Consider the following 8,913-nt stretch of genomic DNA (forward strand, 5'->3'; position numbering starts at 1 on the left):
CCATCTGCAATACACATCTGAAGCATCATCACACCACTTTAAACAGTCATGGCTTCCTACAAAGAACCCTGGGAACTGCAATTTATTAAGAGCGATGAGAGTTTTAGGAGACTCTTATTCCCCTCAAGTGTGCCTCTGAATTTGAGTTAGTTGTGGTAAAAATAACAATTAACCCAGATGGTCACATGTGCCACAAGAATCACCACAAGAAATTATCAGTATTTGAGTAAGCAGTTACCAGATCTTAGACTGAATGACTGATTGATTGCATTTTATATGCCATCTTTCTGTGAAGTCACCTAAGGTGGTTTGCAATTTTCAAAAGCCAAAACAAATATAAAGTTGGCCCTGGGGGTTGGGGAGGAACAGTTTGACTTGAGTGGGCCCTGATGTTGGCCACATTCACACCATAAATTTAAAGAACTATGATACCACATTAAACGATCATGGCTTCCCCCCAAAAATCCTGGGAGCTGTGGTTTGTAGAGGCTGCTGAGAGTTGTTAGGAGACCCTTATTCCCTTCCCAGAGCCACAGTTTCCTGAGTGATTTCATAGTACAGTCATACCTCCGGAAGTCGAACGCCTTGCGAGTCAAACATTTTGGCTCCCGAATGCCACAACCCTGGAAGTGAGTGTTCTGGTTTGCGAACGTTCTTTGGAACCCGAACGTCCAATGCGGGTCCGCAGCTTCTGATTGAGCTTCCTGCAGCCAATCGGAAGCCGCGCCTTGAATATTTTGGAAGTCGAACGGACTTCCAGAATGGATTCCGTTTGACTTCCGAGGTACGACCATTTTTTAAATGTTTGGTGTAAATGTGGCTGCTGTCTTTGCATGCACACTCTTCTTCCTTCGCACATGGCAGTTGGTATCCGTTCTCCCTGTGAGGGGACAGTCTGGCAGGAGCAGGCCCTGATGTTGTCTTTGCCTGCCTCTCTTGTTCTCTTCTTCCTTTCCACAGGAATGTTAAAAACCTGGTAATAACTAGCAGCCTCCACAGTGGACAATACTACAGTGGTACCTCAGGTTAAGTACTTAATTCGTTCCGGAGGTCGGTTCTTAACCTGAAACTGTTCTTAACCTGAAGCACCACTTTAGCTAATGGAGCCTCCTGCTGCCACCGCGCTGCCAGAGCAGAATTTCTGTTCTCATCCTGAAGCAAAGTTCTTAACCCGAGGTACTATTTCTGGGTTAGCGGAGTCTGTAACCTGAAGCGTATATAACCCAAGGTACCACTGTACGCTGCAGGTGCTTTTTCTATTTATTAGAGATTTCTATCCATCCAAATGGAATTTTAATCTCCTAAATGTTGGTGCATTGGTGAGGGTCTTTGGCAGAGGATGGGCCAAATACACACCAAGTCTCAGAATGTCGCCATCCCTGCCCACCCCTGATTCTGGACAGGTGCATTACCTGCTCCCAAATTTGCTTTTTGGGATGGAAAATAGAGGGGCAAAAACTCTGGGGAGTTCTGAAAGCACATCAGTTTGATTTCGCAAAATTAGGGAATCTGAACAACTAAACCATACTCTTTCGTTTTTGCCTCAATTATATTCTTTCAAAAGATGTGTGAAAAAGTAATGGGCCACACAATTAGTAATTATAAAAGAACAGAGTTGCCTGTGTTTTTTTGGAACTTGTGCATGGAGAGCTCAAATGTTATCATTGCAGGATTTAATTTAACGATCATTTATTCCCAAACCTGGCTGTGTGCTTTCATTATTCTCCATGCCCTGGTGTGTGTGTGTGTTTAAATGAGAGAATCATTGGGAATTCTGCACATGTCCTCATCCCAATAAACACATTTTAGATGTGGCATTTTGGGGCATTTAATCACCAGTATCCATCTTGTCTTTGAAGCTGGCTACATGCTACAGTGGTACCTTGGTTTTTGAATGTAATCCATTCTGGAAGACCGTTCGACTTCTGAAACGTTCAAAAAACGAAGCATTTACTTATGGAAGCATTTACTTGCGGAAAACTCAATACAGAAGCAGTGTGGCATGTTCAACTTCCAAAAAGCGTTTGAAAGCTGAAGCAGTTACTTCTGGGTTTTTGGCGTTCGAAAACCAAAATGTTTGACTTCTGAGACGTTCGAAAACTGAGGTACCACTGTATAGGCCAAATGGTAGCTATAAGCTGCCTCTGGTAGGACTGCCTCCAGGTCTAAGGGATCCCTTTTGGGCCTGCTTCATGTGCATCGGTTTGAGACTGTGAGGATCGGTGAGGCCCTCCACTGCTGTGGGGAAGCCCGGCCCCTCAAGTTTGTGGTGGCTCAGCCCCATCCCTGCATACTTTGGTACCATAGAGTTGGTGCCTATTGTTCCCAGGATTCTTTGGAGGAAGTAATGTGCTTTAAATGCATGTGGTGTACGCAGCCAATGAATCATGCCAGTGCAAAATGAGTCCCTCACTTATAGCAGGGCAGGGCAGGGCAGCCCGTTCTCCCAGAAAGAAGCAGTGTTGTGGAATCTCCTCTCCCAAGCAGTAGGGAGAAAACTGCAGCAAACTGTTCACACCATTTCATTTCTTCACTGTTTATCTGCTCTACACAGACTTATGAATTACTCTAGGGAAAGAAAAAACACAAAGGATGATATAACTAACAAACATGACATGACTGACAACTGGGCAATGAGGATGTGCATTTTAAAACACAATATGGAAACGGTGAGAATTCATTAAAGAAAGCAGTGGTAGGCAGGCTGATTGGATGAAGATTACTTCATTCCTGCTTGATGGTATGTTCTGCAATAATTCCCTGCTTGACATTGTGTTTGGGGCTGCAGAACATTCATGATTTCAGTCTGACCCCAGCAATTCCACCTCCTGCGTGGAGAGCATTTGCTTGCAGGAGGTGACCTGCCGCTGAGTATACATCAAGGCACTGATGTTCACAGTATAGCTGATAACTGGTGGAAATGAAATAATCTGTATTGACACATTTGGAAGTTTCACATCTTATCCTACTTAACATGCTAACGTGATAATTGCTAGACTGATGATTTTTCCAGTGACACATCTTCCTTTGTCAATATTTAGACCTGTGTATAGAAAGCTTATCTAACACACCTGGCTAATTTTCACTTAATTTAAAAATAAATGGAACATGTTTAGCTTGCAGGGTTAGTGGAACAAAAATAAAATGGAAAAGGGAAGGTTTCTTTTTTACCATTTTCTTTCTTGAAATATATGCACATTGTAGAGTTACTGATACACAGGACTAGAGAATGGGCAACAAGGATAATGGATTTTCTCCTAAATCCCCTCTTTTAAAAACTTCATTCAGGTCAAAGGTTGGGAAAAATTAATTCCACTGACATAAATCCTGGGTCAGTTTTCACTGACTTGAGTGCTATCTATTCACCATTCTACTTATCAGTTTACTTATGAGTACACACACACACACACCAGAGATTGTAGGGAGGCTTAATGAATAAATACAGTGGTACCTCGGGTTACAAACACTTCGGGTTACAGACACCGCTAATCCGGAAGTAGTACCTAAGAACTTTACCTCAGGATGAGAACAGAAATTGTGCATGGTAGGCCCCATTAGCTAAAGTGGTACCTCAGGTTAAGAACGGTTTCAGGTTAAGAACAGACCTCCGGAACTAATTAAGTTCGTAAGCAGAGGTACCACTGTACAGTCAATTGAAGCCACTATTGGTGATTTTTACTGGAACTGTAAAATAACAGAGGGTGACATCTGGTTTTGTCTGTCAGTGAGCAAACTGGACATCCACACACAGAAATTCCTCTTCCTTTCCTGATCCTGCTCTTTCCCATGCACCCAAAATTTGCTCTGCGGGGGATGGAGGACCCTCTTGAACAGATCTGATGTTGCAGTGGGCTGCAGGCAGAAGAAATTCAATTGCATAAGAAATTTCTGTTCACATGATATTTCCCAGAATGTTTAAAAAATTGTTCCTTGTTCCCGGCACCCTAAGTGGTGGGGTGTTTCTGGGACAGCACTCTTCTGTGTTTGATTTCCTTTGGGAGGAGAGATCACTGTAAGCTTCTGGAATTTTGTAGTAACACAAGAAGCTGCTGCCTTATACTGAATCAGAGCATTGGTCCATGGCTGGCAATGTGTCTCCAGGATTTTAGTCAAGGATCTCCCAGAGTCCTACCCAGAATTAATCTTGGGACCTTCTGCATGTCCAACAGATGCTCTTCACTGAGCTATGGACCACCCTTGATAATATTTAACTTATTTACAAATATGCAAGCCATCAAATACACCAGCCTTCCATATAAAGTGAACCTACCCTCAAGTTTCATTCCTCATTTTCTTTTTTTGCTATTAGGACAATGTCCGAATGATGTCAAAAGGATTCAGAGTTTGCGTTCCTACCTATTTGTGTAGCATTTTGGCCTGCTTTCTGCCAACACCTGAAGACATTTCTTCCCGACCAGTTTTTAATTTTGCTGTGACAACTATGTTTTTTAGTTCTGTTCTAGCTCTCTTTGGTCTTATAACAACTTTTTTTTTATGTGATGCTATTTTTATTTATTTATTTACTGCATTTTTCATGATTTTTATAATTGTTTTCTTTGCTTTACTAGCCACTTTGAATGACCTCCCTTGGAGTGAGAAATGTGGGTTATTAATTTTTATTACACATCTCTCTCTCTCTCTCTCTCTCTCTCTCTCTCTCTCTCTCTCTCATCTATCTATCTATCTATCTATCTATCTATCTATCTATCTATCTATCTAGTCTGATTTCCAGCCAGGACAGTCGGTGTAATTTTTCATTTGATAACAGCCTAGTGCTCCTGCCCTGAATGCTGGAGACATTACTAGCCATGATGCAGCTGAATGAAACATATGAACACAAAAGAAAGATTCTGATTTACGACATTAGTTTTCAAGTGGTGGGTGAAGTTGCAGAAGCTGCTGGCATCCTGATCTAAGGTCACATGAGGATTGTCACACAAGGCAGGGCATTCTTAGTGGTAGCACCATGTCTGTGGAAATCTGTCCCAAGTTAAATCAGGTTATAGTTCAGCTGTGTTCAGGCACATTTTGAAAACTTGCCTGTTTGCCCAGTCCTTTTGGGTGTGATTGGTGTTAGGTAGGTAGTATCTGCTGCTATTTTTATGGATGTGGATCTGTTTGATGTTTTATATGTTTTTATGATTAATGCATTGTTTTATGTTGCTAGCTTCTCTATGTTCCTTTTTGGGAGAAAGGGTGGGATGTAATAATGACCAATAAATAATATAAAGGTGGGCTACACCAATAGCATTCCTGTATGTACTACTTCAGTAAGACTTCCAAGTCGATGTCTATGATTGTGCTGTTTAATACAAGGAGAATGATGGAGAGAGACAGAAAGAAGGGAAAAGAGGCAAACAGACAGAGAAACTGATAATATTAAAAGTGGGTGCCTTGTCACAGTTTGGGGTTAAAGGAGAGTTCAGGTCTAAAAACTTTAAAGACGTCCGTCCTATAGAACATATGTGGATCTTGTTAGCAAGCAAACTTTCCAGTCAACTTGTATCCTATAATGCTTCACTGTTTTATGGTATAATCAACAACAAAAGTAGGTCTGTGATTTGGAGTTTGAGATTCCTGCTGCTTGAGTTTTTCATCATTAGTAAATGTTTGGCAAATGCTGATTGCGATCAAAATACAAACATAATTTTAAAAAGAGAACTTGCATTACCTGAGTTTAGGCTGTTGTTTTTGTCATAACTTTGAGAAGGATACCAAATTCAGTTAATGGGTTAGAAAATAAGGCGGGGGGCGTACGCGAATATATTTATGTACAGTGACATTATGCGTTTTTAGGTCATTGTGAACCATTAAATCCTTGAAGCTCTCTTCTATCTACCACTTACTGCATCTGAAAACTAATGCGTTGCATGGGTCCTAATGACTATGGCATAAGTGCAGAACTATAAACCATAATGTGACACTCTGAATGCAGATACATCCATGCAATGTGGGGGATCATGAAGAAGCCAATGAGTTATTGTTCCGTATAGTGTGCTATCAAGAAGAGTGCCTCTTCTGTTCTTACTGTTAGAAAGGTTTCAGACCGATTGGATTATCTGTGTTTGCAAACTCCTCTTTAACCCAACTGCACATGAAATTCCCTGCCTTGCTGCTTTTCAGACTATGAGTGGCATCTGTCCTTACCCTGTCATGCCAGCATAGCTTTGTAGCACGGACTTGTTTTGTGAAACAAGCCTAATTTGCAGTGCTAACAGTGGGCAATCACTAATCTTTTTGTCTCTGCTGGCTGTGTGATTATGCTGCATTCAGCGTTGAGATCTGTTTTGAAATTCAATTTTTGTTCATTTATTCCCAGTGTCACAAAGCAATCTGTTGTCAAGTCCTGTTTTGTACATTCACGGGGAAGAATCAAGCAAGAAGTTTGTTTCTGCGTGATCATCATCACCACCATCGCCACCACCACCACCACTACCAGGCCTTTATCTTACAGCTGCATGTTCATTAATGTATTTTGCTTTTGTCTCTATTCTCAATTTGTGCTGAGGAAAACACATTTCTCTCAAAGAGTTTGCTTTTATTGCATGTCTGATACTTTGCCCCTTGTGCTGGGAGTCTTTGCATTGTGTTGTGATTGCCTCCACATTTATTAGAAACAAATCTGGTCTCTGCCACTTGTTTACCCTCATTGTGTCTTTATGTATGGGTATCTGTTTTTAATTAGGCACACTCTAAATCATTCACTGCTTGCTAACACTTTCATTGGGGAAGCACAGTTTTCAGTAACCTCGCAAATATCCTGAGTTCTTTGCAAAATCAAATCCGTATCTCAAAATAACTTTGTCATAGTCTCTTGTTAGCAGTGACACACACACACATATATACAGACATACAATCAGTCTGTAATTAATCCATCTGTTAGCTGTTCAATTTTACACTGTGCATTAATTATGTGCTTATTTTCCAAACGCAATGGTCAATGGTTTATCCTTGTGTCAGCTGACTAAGAAAGGATGCAGCTAGCTCATGATACACACTCATTAACTCCATTTCCATTTGCAATCATAATCCACAGACCAGACAAGACAATGTTAATCTGGATTTACTGCTATTAGTCAATGGGTCTAAATCAGCCTGAAGCACCATATTTAAGCTTTGATAGTTTTCTTTGTTTTCTTTAGAAGGAGTAGCCCATTCTATGTCCAGAGTGTAGGGTTTCCCATAATGCTGTAATCAAATTTTTCTAAAATATTGTGGCTAGTAAAGTACAACATCACTACTCACATTGCCTCCTTAATTCTAGAACATATTCAGGTGCATCCTCTGATGATTCTCTAGGCTAGCCTTCAGAGCCCTCCAGACTACAACTCTCATTAGCACCAGCTAGCCTTGAGAAATCAGGCTTCCTGCAGCAAGGAAGACCCCTGGACTTGCGGAGCCTTCGATGTGTTCTGGAACCCTGGAAAAATCAGGGTTCCAAAATGCATGGGAGCTTCCATGAGTACAGCAGGCTCTTCTGCTGCAATCATCTTTAAACTTGTGGAGGGCAGTGGGTATGAACACAGTGTGGCAGAATTAGCGCACTTGTGCATGCTTCCCCCCTATGTTCATTCAAGTCCACATATCAGAGGTGGCTAACTTTCAGTCCAAGCCAATTTGGGTGTCACAGGGATTTACTGGAGGAGGAGAGGTAAGCCCCAATGTACTAGCAGAAATCCTTTTATAGGATTCTGCTAGCAGAACGGTTTAGTTGAATCTCCATGTTGGAGAACCTTCAAGGCTCTGATGCATGGGTCATAACTACTAGAAAACATGTGTTCTGTGTGGTGTGTGGTGTGTAGTGGGCCTAATCCTGTGGAACTCCCCCCCCCCCACGAGATTAGAAAGGCACCCTCCTTGCCTCAGGTGTTTTGTTCTAGCAGGAATTTTAAGGTATGGTTTTGTTTTATTGTCCATTTTCTGCAGATTTTTTTATTTACACTGCTTAAAAATGCAAATAATTAAGTTTGGATATAAATTACCATATTTTTCAGTGTGTAAGACTAGGTTTTTTCCCTAAAAAATAATGTCAAAAATTAGAGGGTGTCTTATACATGGGGCCACCTCCCCCCATTTTCTTAAATCTGAGTCCCCCCAAATAGGGGGCATCTTATACATGGGGGCATTTTATTGACAGAAAAATATGGTAAATAAAAATAATATCTCCAGAATCATGGCAACGTTCTCTCCAAATCTTTCTCTCTTTTTTATTTTGTTACTGGTTTGGCAGTCAAAGTGAAAATAGTGACCTGAATGAGGTCACTCAGGAAATCTATGGCTGCAGTTTAAAGATAGGACGCCTTTGTCTCAACTTTTCCTCAAGTAAGAACATTTACTGTATTCCAGCATCAATCTGTGGTCACTGCAGTATTGCCAAGTTGTTATAAGAAACTCTTATGAATCCAAATTATGCATTCGCACTAACAAGGCTGCCTAGGATTTTCCACATTATTTACTAGAATGTAATACCTTGAACACATCTGGACAGGAACTGCAACCCAGAGAACAGCAATTTGTGGTTTAAAAAATGAAATAAAAACTGTACCAGGGTGATTGTTTCTGTCTTGGCTGTCACTGTATATCTTTGGTTTGTAACAATAAACATGATTGATTGGTTGAAGTCCAATATTCTTTCCACTGGATCATGCCATTTGTCATATTGCTTTTCACTTAGTCCCTGTTTGAGAAAGGACAGAACCCACCATGTGAAGAAGGCATGCTTGACTCTCCCAAAGACATGATTATAGATGAGCTTCTTCTTGCTTGCTTGGCAATTTCCAGCTCATTGTCTCATCTCATGTTCCAGGCAGTGCTGCCAAACAGTGAGTTCTCACCATCAGCCGAGGAACATTTTTTAATCTCATCATGCTGCTGTTATTGTGAATTACTGTTTTGGTAGACTGTAAATCATAT

The 8,913-nt window shown here is 41.0% G+C and overlaps 1 long non-coding RNA gene across 3 annotated transcripts in view; it reads left to right on the forward strand.

Annotated features, from left to right (window-relative positions):
• LOC310710306 overlaps positions 1-6,528 on the forward strand; it is a 38,767-nt gene extending 32,239 nt beyond the window's left edge. For all 3 annotated transcript variants that reach the window (XR_014527928.1, XR_014527929.1, XR_014527930.1), the window contains one exon: positions 6,320-6,528. This is a non-coding gene — a long non-coding RNA (uncharacterized lncRNA). The remainder of the gene's footprint in view (positions 1-6,319) is intronic.
• The last annotated feature ends 2,385 nt before the right edge of the window (positions 6,529-8,913 follow it).

Source organism: Podarcis liolepis (assembly GCF_965112155.1).
Source record: "Podarcis liolepis genome assembly, chromosome: 1".
NCBI classification, from domain to species: Eukaryota; Metazoa; Chordata; class Lepidosauria; order Squamata; family Lacertidae; genus Podarcis; species Podarcis liolepis.